Source organism: Suncus etruscus, chromosome 6 (genome assembly GCF_024139225.1).
Source record: "Suncus etruscus isolate mSunEtr1 chromosome 6, mSunEtr1.pri.cur, whole genome shotgun sequence".
NCBI lineage: Eukaryota > Metazoa > Chordata > Mammalia > Eulipotyphla > Soricidae > Suncus > Suncus etruscus.
Genome location: NC_064853.1, coordinates 39,071,674 through 39,085,639, shown reverse-complemented (window position 1 = coordinate 39,085,639; position 13,966 = coordinate 39,071,674).

Below are 13,966 nucleotides of genomic sequence, written 5' to 3'. Positions count from 1 at the left end.
CAGTGTCCAGTTTCTTATATATATGAACTATAAAATAAAGTTTTCTAATATTAAATGTCCAGAATTTAATCTTTATAACAGGTGAATATCTTTAAAATGTTTCAGTAAATGTTTTTTTTACTGAAGTCTTCAGGAATACATGGCCCCTATGTCAAGAATGCAACTATTTAATCTAATAAAAGTCTGGAGCTTGATGTGAGGACTGTAAGGGAGAAAATAAGGTGCAGTGATGGGCAGAGAGAGAGTATCCGAACCAAAACCCCAAAATCACATATACCCAACCTGGGTATATGTGAGGCTGGTAGAACCTGAACAGGTGGAGGTGGGGCAAGAGAGGAAACTGGAAAGATTTGCAAGGACAGCATCACAGCAGAACTTGCCAACCAGGGAAAGGTGCTACAAACCCATTTGAGTGCCTATTGGTATTCACACAAGGGTGGCATCAGCAAAAGATTTCCCAGGTGAGATTTCTCATATGTGGAAAGTGGGAGCAGGAGGAAAGTGGGCCAGAGTAGAATGAGAATTGGCTGTACTATGCTTTGTATATCGTTTATCATGCTTTATAGGTAAAGATCAAAGAGGATTTACTTATTTTAATTAATTACAGTGAATCCAAGGTTATGCTTATGACTGCCCCTCACTCATTCTCATTCTAGTTGCTTTCTCCTATATCAGGAGTATCTATATCTAACAGGAAGTTCATTTAGCACGTGAACATCAACCCTGTGTATTCCCAATAGGAAAATGCTAAGAATTTGCATTTGAGCTAGAGAGATAGTACAATGGTTAAGGCACTGCCTAGTAGCTGTGCTGGCTGCAACCAAAATCCCAGCACCAAATATGGTCCCCTATGCACAAGCCATCTATAACCTCTGAGCACTTCTGGGGATGGCCCAAAAGCCAAACCAAAATAAACAAAAAAATCTCTGTATTTGATATGTGAAGAAACAGATATAAGCTGCAACCATAGAAAAATCAAGAAAAAAAATGATAAGACATTAAGATCAATGATGTTAAGGGTCTAGAGATATGACTGAAATGATAGAGAACATATTTGACATGTGTAAGGCCTGAGTCTGATCCCCAGTGCCCTACTTCTTTTCATACACACACGATCACTCACCTCTCAGCATTCCAGGTATAAGTGATGGCCCCAGAGATCACTGTATATGTATTACAATTTGTACCATTGAATAGTCTTCAAACACTATGCAAAATATAGACAAAACATTGTCCCCATTGAATCAGGAATGAGGAACTCCAAATCTTGCTTGCTCCATTCTCCTCCACACCTACAAAATAACACCAGAAAAAAAAAATAACACCAGTAAAAAGTATAAAATCTACTGGCCGGGCCCGGAGAGATAGCACAGCGGCGTTTGCCTTGCAAGCAGCCGATCCAGGACCAAAGGTGGTTGGTTCAAATCCCGGTGTCCCATATGGTCCCCCGTGCCTGCCAGGAGCTATTTCTGAGCAGACAGCCAGGAGTAACCCCTGGCCAAGAATCTGGGGAGAAGGGAGCAAAGAGAAACAAGGAAGGGGCAAGATAGGCAAAGAACAGTTCTACTGGGGCAGGCAAAAGGAGTGTTTGTAGCAGAAACTTACCAGATTAGTTGCTAGAGTTAGGTTTCTGGTTTGTGGGACCAGAATAGAAGAGATGGTGGAGACAAGAGAAGCATATTTTGGAGAAAGGTGAAGACTTCCACATGCTGAACTTCATGTCTTGTAGGCATACTCTGATGGCAGGGGAACAAAATGGGTGCTCTAAGGAGAGAGAAAGAAATGGAGTGACCAGTCGTCACTAGGTGTAGCTGAAGTGTAGAGAGAAAGTCAGGCATAAGCAAACAACACTTAATGTCAGAAGAGAAACTCTGGCTTCAGATCCTGTCAAATCCTAGCATTGAGGAGGTGGCCAGAGAGACAGGTAAGTTCATGACATGACAGGAGCAAAGATGCAGAGAGATCAAAAGATAAAACACCACACTCAGTCCATGTTCCCAAGGTGCTAAGGCTGACTCACCTTCACAAGGACTATGTGAAGAGAGCAGAGACCTAGTTCTTCATTTCAAGGATAAAATTTTTTTTTTCATTTATAAATATATCCCATGCTTAACAGAGACCCCAAATGCAAGTGCTTTATAAATATTTGTTGAATAAGTGAATTAATGAATCTTTTAAAAAAACTATTTGGGGAAAGCATTACAATAGTTTTAAATGCTGAAAAGAACAATTGAGAAGATCAGGGTAAACTTGAGGGCAACCTGGATTGCTCTCTTCAGAGCATGTCAGCATCCAACAAAATCTAATGGTTGGTCTTGTTGTGGCCTGCAAAGATCAGAATTTCAGGAGGAGAAAAAGAAACGAATGAAAACTATGCACATGCACTGCATGGCCCAGGAGCAGATAGACAAAGCTAGGGGAAATGAAACCAGAGTTAAGAGTAAATAGAAATAATTGGATGTGCTTAAGAAAACCTAAAGCAATAAAAATAATTCAAGATTTGGGTACTCACTGCATTATTACAAGTATATTTGAGAAGCAAGGCAGTCAATACTGGAGGGGATAATGTCAAATCAGCTGCAGTGCAGCCTGACCCCGGGGAAACCAGTTTCCTCACTCCTATTGACCCTCTGAGCAGAATCCAAGCTACAGAATTATTGCCTCCTTGAAGGGGGCCTTCTTCCGAGCCTATCTACCTGTGCACACCCTCTGACGGGCTAGAGGAAGGCTTCTCTAATTGAGCAAAACCCATTGGCTATTAAAAAGGAAATCCTCAATTTATCTTTTACAGAAGTAAAAAAGCCTAACAGAAATTCACACTGGAACTTTCCTGGATAAAACCATTTGTAATATATTTGGGGCAGAAAAGATAGGACAGATGTTACCTACCGCACTTGTCTTGCTTGTAGCTGATCCCAGTTTGATTTCTGGAACTATATATAGTTAACTATTAGATTATATCCTGTTTTTCCCAAAACAAGGGCATTCCCCCAACTTCCCCTTTCCTTTTCACCTATCCCTTTGATATGTAAAAGTCCACCTGGATCTCACTGGACCTTCCCCTCTCCTGGTTGAATTTGTACTGGAAGAATAAAGAGTGGTTGGCTGGCTGGCCACAGAGAGGAACCACTAGCTTGCCAGCCAGACTCCATGATTCTCTCCTGACTATCTTGATTTTATTAATTCTCATGTTACCCTATTTCAAATCCATTCTCCCAGGGTTGGAAATACAGCATGTGGGGTGATTTTGTAGTTCAGTTCACCCCTTAGCCAGGAATAGCTCTAAAGCATTGCCATGTGTGACCAAATTCTTACACCCCCAAATTTCCCTTCCACACACACCCCAAAAAAGTCCAAGGCAAATCAATATATAAAGTGAAGAATAGCTGGAGGGCATGTTCCTGACTGGGAAGGCAAGAGACTTCAGCATCCATAAACAAACAAAATGTTGACCAAGAATACAGCTTAGCCAACTTGACCCCTGCTATACAACATAATAAAGAGAATAGCATGGAAGACAAGAAAGGGCTACCCCCACTGCCAAAGAAAAGGTCCTTTTCTTCTGTGATGCAAATTTTATCAAGCATGGCAGCTTATTCCTGTGGCCTCATGTCTTCAAAGACTTCTGGGCAGAGTGTGTGGAAAGTTGTCCTTTCCAATGCAACTTCCAAATGGTCTCAGCATGAATTGGAGCATTCTGATCACACATTTCTTGGCTTCTTTTCAGTGTTTTATCACTTCACTTGGTTTAAAAAGTGTTTTTCCATCCATTAATAAGACAGATAGAACCAGACTGAGATATAGATGAGAACTCATAGAGAAAGTGACCTCAGAGTTCCTAGGAATGGAAGGGGAAAAAATGCAACCAGAAGAGAAAGGAAGGAAGTGGAAGGACAAGGCTTACTATAGGGCAAGCTCTAGGAGGAGTATTTTTATTTCCCTGTTTAATATATCTACATAAAAACCTTAAAATTATGCTTGTTTGCTTCAAGCTATGTGTTATTATTATTTTTTGTTGATTTATTGTTGCTTAACAGTTGTTGGGATTATATAGAGAAGAATATAATTAGTATTTTCATTAGCAAAAAGAAATAAAATTAACCTCAAATAAATACCCTAGGTATTATTGCTTAGATGTCTTAAATAATTTTGTATATGGCAAAATGAACAACATAATCTTCATCACTTTAATCATCTCAAGTAAACAGTTTAGTAGAATTAAGCACTCGCAGAATTGCACAATTATCACCACCATCCACTTCCCCTAAAAGAGTGACTATCCCACATAGATAGGAACTTCCTATTAGTCCTTCCTCCCAGCCCCTAATAATTCTATTCTACTTTCTATCTCTATGACTTTGCCATTTCTAAGTATTGATAGAACCATACATGTTCTTTTAGAGTTCACTTATTTCACCTAACAAATGTTTTTAATACTCTCATTTATGTTAATGTATTTCAGAATGTAAAAAAAAAAATTCTTCTCAAACTGGAGACCATATAGATCATAAAGTTTACATTTGTAAAGTTTACCTGGCATATAGCCATCCCAAATTCATCCCAATATCACATAGGCTATCTGAGCACTGCCAGGAGTGAACCGTGAGCACAACCAGGGTTGGCACCTAAACCAAAACAAAATACTCCCTTCTTTGGTTTTGAGGTTACACTCAGTGGTGTTCAGATCTTGTTTCTATCTCTGTACTCAAAGATTATTCCTGGTGGGGAATGGGGGACTATATAGGTTTTCAGGGAGAGAGTTTCAGTCAGGCATATCCAAGGAAAGTGTCTTACCTACTGTTCCAGCCCCATCAATCCCTTTTAAAAGTTGAATATTGTTCTACTGTATGTCTGTATTACTTGTACTATCTGTTGATGGACATGTAGATTGTTTCCACCTTTTAGCTTTTGTGCATATGTACAAGTATCTGCTTGAGTCTTTCAATTCTTTTGGGCATATGCCTACAAGTATAATTCAAAACCATGTGGTAATTTTATACTATATTTTTAAGAAATTGCCTTACTGTTTTCCACAGCTGCTGCACCATTTTATATTCCTACCAGAAAGGCACTATCTTCCAATTTCTCCACATCCTTGTCAACATTTATTTTTCCTTTTTTTATAGTCATCCTAAGGGGTGTGAGGAGGAATTTCATTGTAGTTTTAATTTGCATTTCCCTAATGAATAATGATGCTGAGTCTCTTTTTCAATGCTTTTTGACCATTTACATATCTTTTTCTGAGAAGTACCTATTCAAATCCCTTGCAGATTTTGGATTAAAAGTTTTGCTGTTGGGGGCTGGAAAGATGGCATGGAGGTATGGCATTTGCCTTGCATGCAGACGGTCAGTGGTTCAAATCCTGGCATCCCATGTGGTCCCCCGAGCCTGCCAGGTGCGATTTCTGAGCATAGAGCCAGGAGTAACTCTGAACACTGCCGGGTGTGACCCAAAAAACAAAAAAAATAAAAAGTTGCTGTTAAACTATAAGGATACTTTATACAGTGTATATAAATTTTCTATCAGATATATAATAGAAAATATATTTGCCCATTCTATGTATTGTCTTTTCACTCTCAATAGTATTCTTTGATCATAAAAGTTTTACATTTTTTATATTTATGTTTTTTGTTTTAACTATTTTTAGTTTCTCTTGTTGGATTTTCATTTGTCTTGTTATGATTTAGTGCTAAACTCAAGAAGTCATCATCAATTTAATATCATGAAGGTTTTCCCTGTTTTCTACAAAAAGTTCAACATTTTAGCTTAAGATTTAGATTTTTAGCCCATTTTAGTTAATTTTACATATGATAAATGGTAAAACTCTAATCTCGTTCTTGTTATTTTGCATACAAATATCTAATTTTTCCAGGACCATTTGTGGAAAACACTTTTCTTTCCCCCCACTAAATGGTACCCATTTGAAAGATTTACAAATTTTTTATTATAAAATATAGATTTTAATGTACTTTGCAAGTAACTATAAAAATAAAATAGTTGGGGCCGGAGAGAGAGGATGGAGATAGGGTGTTTGCCTTGCATGCAGAAGGATGGTGGTTCCAATCCCGACATTCCATAGGTTCCCCGAGCCTGCCAGGCATGATTTCTGAGTAACCCCTGAGCGCTGCCAGGTGTGACCTCCCCCCAAAAAATAATAAATAAAATAGTTATAGCTATACTTGTATAAATGGGAAGGAAAATACAATTGCACATTTCAGAGATTTGTGAAAATTAATTTTATGGCAATAAGACAGTTCATGTGTTTGAAGTTAGATTAAGCTTGAATCCTAGCTTTGTAAATTCCTTTAACAAGTCACTTCACATTTCTAGGCCCCAGCTATAGAGATAAAATGGGAATAAAGCTAATTACTTTATAGCATTGTTACGAAAGTTCAACAAATTATATTAATCATAATGTAGAGCACTTAGCACATTTCCCAAACCGGAACAACTATGGGCTATGAGAGCTATTATGATCATTATTGTCATCATCATTGCCGTCATATCACGAAATGGTTTGTAACTGTGATTTCTTATGATTCTCACCTTAGCCAACAGGACAGTTTGAACAGCGTTCTCATTACAGAGGGAAGTGAAGTATATTCAGTGTGAGTTTTACTGGCTCAGCACCATGTAACAAAGAAGTGACAGGACAGAACATTTTTTTCACCACCCTGATACAAGGGACTATATCAGAAACACACATTTACACAGAACTCTGGTCCCTGGTCCAATGTTTCTTTCTCCAAGAAATGTACCTGTCTTCACTCACTCTATAACAGAGTATCTTCTTTTCTTTACCTTGAACAGAAAGTGGAAGGAAGTCAGGTACACAGAGGGATATTATTTCTGCATGAGTCCAGCCCAGAAATAAGCGATATTTCAGCAGTAGATACAGATATTAGTTATTAATATTAATATAATATTATTTATTCAATAATTATTTTTTCTTTTTAATTTTTTAAAATAATATCTTTATTTAAACACTAATTACAAACAACTATAGTTAGATTTCAGTCACAGATATATATATCTGTGAAATATATACATATGACTGAAATCACATATTTTCTAAATATGTGACTGAAATCCTTCAATAATTATTAAAGTCTCCTCATGAAATAATAAATTCATGCTCATGCCTCCTGGCCACAAAGATCAAGAAGAGTGGAGGGATGTGAGAGCTCTGAGGTGGGGAACTGGTCCCTATCACCTTAGGCTGCAGAAAGCAGAAAGAACTCAGTGGAGAGGGACATCAAGACAGCTATTTGAATTGATTTAGGAGAAGGCTACACTTTTTCTGAGGGGAGAGTTACTAGATACAGCCATAGACACAGTGTATGGAGAAACATTGACATTAACCACTCTGACCTCACCATAAGATCTCTTGAGCACAGAACTGGGAGCAACCCCAAAACAGAGTCCAGAATGACCTCTAAATTCGGAGTCCAGAATGCCAGGAGTCCAGAATCATCCAGTGTGGCCCAATGGTTTTCTCAAAACCCAAAAAAGGCAAGTTCTTTAAGTGCGCCCTACTTCCTCATGATTAAAAAAAAAAAAAAAAAAACAAAAACAAAAACAAAAAAAAAACAGCTGGTGGATTGTGCCTGTCTGTACTCCAGCCTTGATATGCAAAACCCCTTCCCTACCTCAGGCACTAAAGGAAAACACTGTTTTCCTGATGTAATAATGGGATGGATGGTGAGGCTATAAATTTATTTGGATTTACGATCTGGCACTCTCCCTTACCTCCATCTGTGCCAAACCATCCGGGGACGCTCCTGATTAATCATCTGTGGGAAAAGTACATTACTGCAAGGTGCATGCTCTCACTCAAGAGCTTTCAACAAGACTCAAGGCACATGAGCCAAGTCTTTCAGGAGAGAGGCTGCTCTCGGAGTGCTTGGGCTTTCCTGTCTCTCTCCCATGTCTCAAAAAGGAAAGAAAGGCCAACAAAATGCCTCTAGGATCACAGAGAGAAGTTAGGCCTAGTGAATGAAACCTCAACATACAGCAGGGCAGCTGTCAGCCAAGCCACAAGCACTGGTGACCTTGAGGGTGGGAAGTCTCATCTATGTCATCAGTCACCAGAGGCAGTGTGCTGGAGTAAGAAGTGGCCAGCTTTGGAGAAACACAAACCAAATTTAAATTGGGTGTGAATCAGAGTACTATCTCTTCTTCCTTTTTGTTTGTTTTTATTTATTTGTTTTGTTTTGGAGCCACACCCAGTTAGGTTCAGGGGTTATTCCTGGTTATGCACTCAGAAATCGCTCCTGGCTTTGAGGACCATATGGGACGCCGGGAGATCAAACTGAGGAGGTCCATCCTAGGCTAGTGCGTACAAAGCAGACAGACCCCTTACTGCTTGCGCCACTACTCCAGCCCCCGTGACCCCGTTTCTTCTTTCTAAAAGAAGAGTGTCACTATACTGGGCATGGGTGGTGATTGCATACTGTTCCCTGGCTTCCAGAAGCCCACTTCCTGAAAACTGCGCCTGTATGGAATCCTCCCCTAGAGTGTTTATTGTGCCAAGTGGCAAATAGAATTGAGTCCAACTAATGGTTGTTGCTTCAGAGATATAGATAGACGTGATTGATACATCTCTCTTCCTTGAAACCTATTGTAGTATCAAATAATTATGGTGGAGTTACACCCTATCTTACCTGGTCTTTCTGACTCAGACCTGCCCTGGGGAGCTGAGTGCTCAGCAAAGAACGAGGACAGCTCTGATCAACCAGCAGGCAACTGCCGTTCTTAATCCCATAGGACCTGAATCCCGCCAGCAATGCTCTAAAACTCAGAGTAGCACCCCCACCAAATAGAGTCTTAATACAGCTGTAGCCAGCCAATACCATTCATTGCTGTTTCTAGAGACCTGAGACAGAGTCCAGCTAAGCCAGTTGCATGCAGATTCTCAAAGCAAAGAGGTAACAAACAGCTATAGTTTGAAACCAAAAGGATTGGGGTTGTAGAGGGGATTGTTATTCAGTGACAGATAACCAACATTGTGTTATGAAGGCATTAAAAAGGACCCATGTACTCGCCTAGCCCAGAGTGGTAGTGATTATGAGATTATGATTCTCGTTAGTATGAGATGGACTAATTGCCTTCCCATCCATTTGTAGAAAAGATGGTGCTATAAAGAGTGAGGGGTGAAGGGAAGGAAGAAGATAGCATTTTCCAGAAAATCATGAACTAAGCAGAAACTAAAAGGAGAAATATAGTCAAATGTCAACTATTTTGTGATATGTGATCTTCTCCCTTCTCCATCATCCTAAAATATTTCATTTGTGTCATGATTATAAGCACAGCACACTGGCCCTGTGGGAATGTCATGTTCCAGTCTCCTCCCTGTCCTAAAAGAGGGGGACAGAGCTTCACTTGCTAATTTTGACACCATCTCACGTGCCAGACTTTGTAAATAGTGAGAGTAAGAACAAACCATCAGTGTCCTTCATTAAATTGTTTTGTTTGTTTGTTTCTGGTAAGATCTTCCCTTCCCTTCTATTTTATTGACACCCTCCTCTACTTTCAAACTCCAGTTCATATATGTCCTTCTCTATAGTTTTCCTGACTTCTAAATCATTTTTTATCAGTCACTCTTTTTTTTTTTTTTTTTGGTTTTTGGTTTTTGGGTCACACCCAGTGGTGCTCAGGGGTTACTCCTGGCTGTCTGCTCAGAAATAGCTCCTGGCAGGCACGGGGGACCATATGGGACACTGGGATTCGAACCAACCACCTTAGGTTCTATATCGACTGCTTGCAAGGCAAACACCGCTGTGCTACCTCTCCGGGCCCTATCAGTCACTCTTAAAAATCTATTTGTTCTTCCGGTGCAAGCTCTCAGTATTCTGCTGTGGAGGTCTCTACCTTACCACCAGCAGGCGGGATCAGCCTTACCACCCATGGAGTTAAGGTACCCCAAATTTGTAGTTGGTTTCTTAGGACTCATGGTGGGAAGAAGTTGTCATTTTCAACATTTAAATTATCAAATCTTGGAGGAAAAAGAACAGATTTAAATGATCAAATCTTGGAGAAAAAAGAACAGGAGATTAATTGCAGAGGAGACATCACAAATTATAAAAGGTGTTTTGAAAGCTACAGGGAGTGACAAGAGGCCTCCAATCCACCAAGTGGGCAGGACATGTGGGGTCCTGCAGGCTGCTTTTTCAAGTAGGCTGTGGATCCTTGCAGACACCATTCCCAGGACTTAGCAGTTGTTAACATCACACCAGAATATTAAATAGCTTAGGTAGCATCATGGAAATTGACCAGTTATAAAACTAATCCAAGAACTAGCACTTCTAGAATTTTCTCCTCAAAGGCCAGCCCATGTTTCTCTGCCTGGACCCTGCTCCTAGCCATTCACAACTGCTCTAAGACCCACCAGAATTTAGGGTTAAAGCCAAATTAGTCAGTGAACTGAGCACTTGTCTTGCATGCAGTCTACCCAGGTTTGATCCCCAGCACCCTATATGGTTCTCTGAGCACAGCCATGAGTGATTCCTGAGTTCAGAGCCAGCAGTAAGTCCTCAACACCATTAGGTGTGGGCCTCCCCCAAAATGACCCACTAGAATCAAACCCTTATAGAGTTCCCAGTCTTTTTCCCCTCCTCCTTGAGCAAGCAGAAATGCCATAAACAAATGCCATAAATAGCTCCTCTGACAGTATTACGTCATTAATGAACAAGAAAAGAGCAATAACTCCCATGCTCTGACAGGTAGCGCATGCCTGCCAGTCTCCTTGGTAACTCAAGATCCTGAGGACAATCTCAACTTGAGAATGGCCATGCCTCTGGCCAAGAGAGAATGAAATTGTTCAATTCCAGGGCTTTGCTGAGTTACAGATTCAGGTGACCTCATCTCAAAAATCAGCAGTCACTAATGCTGGTGACAGGTCAATATAACCCTTGCAGGCTGAAGATTGTGCAGCATTGCCTGCTCAGTGCTGATTAGTTGGCCCACTTGCCATGGGGAGGTTGGTTAGTACTTGCCTGCTTGGACCTATTGGTGTGTGGAATCCCATGCTCTTGTCAAGAAGTACTGGATCTGGAAGAAAATTTAGATAAGGAACCAGAAATAGTACAGGGGTTAAGGCACTTACAGGTGACTGACCTGTTTCGATCCCTGACACTGCCTATCCACCCCACTTTTATTTGGAGTGATCCCTGAGCACTAAAGTCCACACTGGAGAAAGAAGAGAAGAAGTAGAAAAAGGAGATGGAGGAAAAAGAGGAAACAGTCCACACTGGAGGAGGAGGAAGAAAGGGAGGAGGAGGAATAAGGGGAGGAAGATGAGGAGAAGGGAAAGGAGGTGAGTTTTAAAAATAGGAATATTAGAAGGAAGAAAGGAAGAGAAGGGAGGAGAGGGGAGGAGATAATGGAGTGGACAATATGGAAGTGGAGGAGAATCTGAAGCAAAAGAAGGAGAAGTAGAGGGTAAATATAATTTACAGAGCAGTTAACACCCTGTCTTTCTTTTGATCACCACAGTCCTGAGGGCAGGTCAGTCCTATTTTGAAGATATATTTATTCACTTATTTTATTTATTTTTATGCACATCTATGCTTATTGCAGCACTTAGTACAATACCTAGGATATAGAAACAACCCAAATGTCTATTGACAGAAGCGTGGGTAAAGAAGTTGTACTATCTATATCCATACAGCTTTTTTAAATCTCTTTTGGCACACATTTAGTTCTTTTTAAAAAGCAATTGCTTTATTTATGCTCCATGATCACAAAATTGTTCATTGTTAGGCTGCATTCATAGAATGTACATCATTCTTCACCAGTGCACCTCTCCTACCACCAGTGTCTTCCATTTCCGTCTCCTTGTCTCTAGGGAAGGCAATTTACTTCTTTTTCTCACATTCTTTCTCTTTTCTTTTTTGACACTGTGACTTGCACTATGAGAGGTAATGAGAGGTGCCTTGCATATCACTTCCTCTCCTTTTCGTACCCAGTTCTTGTCCAGAGAGATAGAGAATCTTTCACTAATCTACATCCACTCACTGCTCTTTGTGGCAAGCATCCTACCCTGGGCTGGACCTCCTGATCCTTATCTCTATTGTTTATGGATATTGTTACCATTCTATCTCTTGTTTTTCTTACTTCCCACAAATGAGTGAGTTAATTTTACGTTTAACTCTTTACCTCTGATGCATTTCACTCAATATAATAATTTCCATGTCCATCTATGTATGAGCAAATGTTATGACTTCGTTTTTCCTAATGGCTGCATAGTATTTCATTGTGTAGATATACCACTGTTTCTATAGCCACTCATCTGCTGTCGGGCACCTGGGTTATTTCCAGATTCTGGCTATTGTAAATAGTGTTACAATGAACATAGGAGTGCAAAGGTCATATTTGTATTATGTTTTGTGTTCCTGAGTATACCCCTAGGAGTGGTACAGCTGGATCAGATGGGAGCTCAATTTCAGGTTTTTTGAGGAATCTCCATATTGTTTTCCATAAAGGCTGGAGTAGATGGCATTCCCACCAGCAGTGAACGCGAGTTCCTTTCTCTCCACATTCCCACCAGCACTGGTTGTTCTTGTTCTTTGTGATGTGTGCCAGTCTCTGTGGCATGAGATGGTACCTCATTTTATTTTGATTTGCATCTCCCTGATGATAAGTGATATGGAGCATTTTTTCATGTGCTTTTTAGCCATCTGTATTTCTTCTCTGAGGAAATGTCTGCTCATTTCTTCATGGGGTTAGTTTTTTTTTCTTGTAAAGTTAATTCAGTGCCTTTTTTATCTTAGACATTAATCCCTTATTTAATGTGTATTGGGTGCATAGTTTCTTCCATTCCGTGGGTAGCCTTTGTATCCTAGTCACTATTTCTTCTGAAGTGCAGAAGCTTCTCAGTTTAATGTAGTCCCATTCATCTTTGCTTTCACTTGCTTGGACAGTGATGTTTCATCCATGAAGATGCTTTAGCTTAATGTCATGGAGTGTTCTGTCTATGTTTTCCTCTATGTTCCTTATGGCTTCAGGTCTGATATCAAGGTCTTTAATCCATTTTGATTTGATCTTTGTGAATGGTGTTAAGGAGATGTCTGTGCTCTTTTTTCTACATGTAGTTGACGAGTTTTCCCAGCATCTTTTGTTGAAGAGGCTTTCCTTGATCCACTTTGTATTTCTTGCTCCTTTATCAAAACTTGTTTATAAACCTGTGGGTCCATCTCTGGCTATTCAAGTCTATTTCATTGATTTGAGGGTCTGTCTTTATTCTAAGACCATGCTGTTTAAATGCCTACTGCTTTATTCTACAGTTTTAAGTTGTGTAAAGTGATTCCTGATTCCTCCCATAATTTTTTTTTTTTGCCAAGAATTGCTTTACCTATTTGTGGATGTTTATTTCTCTATATGATTTTCAGGAATGTCTGATCCACTTCTTTGAAAAATGTTATAAAATTTTTTATAGGGATTGCATTAATTCTGTAAAATGCTTTGGGAAAAATTGACACTTTATTTTATTTTATTTTTGGTTTTTGGGCCACACCCGGTGATGCTCAGGTGTTACTCCTGGCTATGCGCTCAGAAGTCACTCCTGGCTTGGGGGACCATATGGGATGCCGGGGGATCGAACCGCGGTTTGTCTTAGGCTAGCGCTGACAAGGCAGACACCTTACCTCTAGCGCCATCGCGCTGGCCTCAAATTGACATTTTAATGGTGTTAAACCTCATAATTCATGAGCAGGTTATATATTTTCACTTCCTGTTTTAAAATCACCCCATATCTTCAACCCCAGGTGAATGCGTCTTAATCAGGGTCGTACATGAAATAATACAGACTAGACTGAGGATAAAACATGTGTAGTCTGGCAATCTTCTACTGCATGTATGGAGCAAGCTGTCTGCCAAACTACTTTATATTGAGTAGAGGAACCACCTCCAGGTGAGACAGTAAGGACATAGTAAGGGTAGATATCTCAGGCTATGCTGGGCCTGTCTT